This window comes from Cyprinodon variegatus, unplaced genomic scaffold, assembly GCF_000732505.1.
Source record: "Cyprinodon variegatus isolate N-32 unplaced genomic scaffold, C_variegatus-1.0 Scaffold49, whole genome shotgun sequence".
NCBI lineage: Eukaryota > Metazoa > Chordata > Actinopteri > Cyprinodontiformes > Cyprinodontidae > Cyprinodon > Cyprinodon variegatus.
Window position 1 is genome coordinate 856,033 of NW_015150502.1, and position 3,571 is coordinate 859,603.

Here is a 3,571-nt window from a genome sequence, read left to right on the forward strand (position 1 = left end):
AGGAGTTTTAGGGGGCCCCCCCCGGAACTCGGGGCCCTAGGCAACTGCCTAGTTTTGCCTAATGGTAAATCCGCCCCTGACTCAGACTGAGACAACATTTATTATCATTGTGTATACACAGTGTGTATACAAAAGAAAATTACGTTTTCGCAACATTCAGCCGTTTGATGGTGGTGGGGAAGAAGCTCTTTTTGAAATCTTCTGGACCTGCATCGAATACTGCAAAGCCTCTTCCCAGAGAGCAGCAAGGAGAACAGTCCATGGTGGGGGTGTGAGGGGTCATTGATAATGTTACGGGCTTGTGAAACGCTGGATGAAATGTCTTTTATGGAGGGAAGAGAAGCCCTGATGATCTTCTCTGCTGTTCTCACCACTCTTCTCACCTTCTTCCAATCTGAGGCGCTGCAGCCTCCACACCACACAGTGAGACAGCTGGTCAGTTCACTCTCTATGGTGCTTCTGTAGAAGGTGGTGAGGATGGGTGGGGGCAGGAGGGCTATCCTCATCCTGCTCAAGCACAATAACATCATATTCAATATATCAGCTAGTGGTGCAGTAACTGGTGTTCCGATACCAATTCCGGGTAGCAAATAAAATCAACATCTCCATAAAACTTATAAGGAACAGTGGGCCAACACCAGCCAATGATGTTGCGGCCAAAACCATCAATAACTCGAAACCTCAGAATGAAATTCGAGCATGGTTGATTTTGATGATTTTTGCTGATTTTTCTAATTATTTGTGTTAGCAGAATAGATTTTTGGCGCAGCGTTCAAAGGTGACAGTATGAGACTCAGTTTGACTTTCGTGTTTTTGCCTCTTTGTTTGAAGGACAAACCCTTTATTGTACACTAGTGTGTTCAAACAGACAGGTCACATCATGTGATGCACAATGATCCAATAATAAAAATTAACAAAAACATGAAATGAGAGCACAAAAACATTCAAAATGTCAACACCCCCACTTGCTCACATTTGGATAACTTCCTCTGACTCTTAATATTTCAACCAAAGTACATCCATGATACACAAAACATAAACATTTCATACTTCCTGAACTTAATTTTGTTTCTGGTTTGGTTACTAAATCCTCAATCATTTTGTTATTTGAACTATACTCTAAAAAATGTTTTCTTTATTTACAACTAATCTGACAAAATGATATCTGTCAGGACTCTTCCGGCTCTGCCTTTCTCTCCCTTCTCCGCAGGTGGCTGGAGCTGACACGTGGGCGTGGTACACACCTGTGGCTCGTTCAGCGGCGTGCGGCTCTGCTATTTAAGCAGCACTCTGACAGCTGATGGACGCCAGAGTGTTAACCTTGTTGGTACGCTTAGAGGCCTCTGTCTGTGACAGCTTACCTTTTTCTCCGCACTAACCCAAGTCTCCTGAGTTTCCCAGGTCTTTTCTTGTTGTGAAAACCGTTCCAGTGATTCCTCGTGCTCTGACGTCTTCAGTGGAAGATCTCCGGTTCTGTCTGTTCTGGATCTACCTCCGAATAATCCCTCCAGCTCCCTTGGTGGTACCAAGCCAGGCTGGAGAGCCTTTCAAGTCCTTCTGGTTCCATCAGCTGCCCCCGGATTCCTCCTCGGCCGCTGCTGCTCGGGCCCCTCCTCACAGACTTCAATCACCTGCCCACCTGTCGCTTAGTCACCTGCCAACTTCTCGGGAGGTTCCTCAGTGAGTCCGTCTCTCCACTCCCCCCTGCCCGGTTCCTTCATCCGGCGGTAGGTTTATTTAACGTTTCCCCTCTCTCGTTCACCCTATCTCCGTGTCTAACTTTGGCTCTCACCGCAGATGGATCAGTCCTGCCTGCACTGATAGTCCACCTGCTCAACCGTGCCGCAGCTCCCAGTGTTTGGTTCCCTCGCTGTTTAATTAAACGTCTGAAAACTGCTCTTGCCTTCTGTGTTGGTTCTGCATGTGGGTCAAGCACCTCAAAACCATGACAGAACAACACTCTGGCCACACTGACCCAGCAGACTCAGTTGGGAGGACGCTCTCCACCCACCAAGAGCAGCTTCAGACGCTAGGTTTAGCCGTGCAGTCCACGCAGGATAAGCTGCAAGGACTTTCTGCTCAGATCAGTCAGCTGTCTGACGCAGTGCTCGCTCTAACGCACGTTCCATCTTCCGCTTCTATTAGTGCTCTGCCCGAGCCCGCGCCTGCGGCCCCACCTTCGCCTGTCACTCAAAGCTCCTCTCCGAGCCCAGAGAAGTTTTTTGGGGAGCGTGGGGACTGTGGAGGTTTTTTATTTCAATGTTCGCTGGTTTTTAATCAATCCCCACAAACATATGCCCCGGATAACACTAAATGCCGTAATTTTGGCTGCACATTTAATAACTTTGTACAAGCACCTCAAGCACCTCAAAACCATGACAATATCGAACATCAAAATGCTTACATCTTTGTCTGTACACAGGATTTTTGGCTAAGGATATGTTACCCTGAATGTCCTCATAACCCCATATATGAGGATAATCCATATATGTAATCCATAATCAACAATGCAACAATCTTTATTTAGACTCATACAGTAACCTGTTGTACTTCTTCGATCTGATACATCACCTGCCCAATCGGCATCACTGTAGGCATACATAAGGTTATCACAGGCACCCTTTTCAAAACATACTTCTCTATTTTGCGTGCCGTTTAGATACCTGAAAACATGCTTAACAGTATTTCACTGCTTTGTGGTTGGGTTTGAAAAGTATCGTGTCACTTTACTCACTACATAGCTTAAATCTTGCCTTGTACATGTTGACAAATAGATTAAGCTTCCTACTGCCTCCCTGTATTTTCTGACATCACTCATTACTTCAACATTATCAGCATGTCATATTTGTTAAGTGGTGAACCTGCATGCAGAACACACACAAAAGGCAGATATTAATTTAAGTGACGTTTATTAACAAGATGTCACAGGAGTCGATGCAAATCTGGGCGCCTTTGGAGGATCAGAAAGAGACCGGATCTGTGAGAGAAGAAGGAAGGTAAATAACCGAGGAGGGGACAGCGAAGGAGAAGAATTTAGGATAGTAGGTGTGCAACCCACAGATGACTGAGTGACAGGTGGAGCGGCTGATGTTGGAGAGGAGCCAGAGCAGCAGCTGAGGTTGGATGTGATGAGCGAAGTCAGATCAGCCAGAAGTGCCAGGGACGGAAATCAGGTTTGTGAAGGTGACCCGGCTTGGTAGCACCAAGGGGATCAGAACTTCAGCTGTTCGGAAGTGGAGGATGAAACCTAAGCGGGTTTCAGCGTGCTCACCCTGGTTACTTCCACAGTAATCCTTAGAAGCAAGGAAACACTCAAAGAGGAATCTGGGCTGCACCTGGAGCACAGAGAGAGAAAAAGGGTCAACCACAGTAGACTGAAGCCACATGAGTTACATGACATAAGTACCATGACATAAGTTGACATACACTCACCGGCCACTTTATTAGGTACACCGGTCCAACTGCTCGTTAACATTTAATTTCTAAGCAGCCAATCACATGTAGGCAACTCAGTGCATTTAGGCATGTAGACATGGTCAAGACAATCTCCTGCAGTTCAAACCGAGCATCA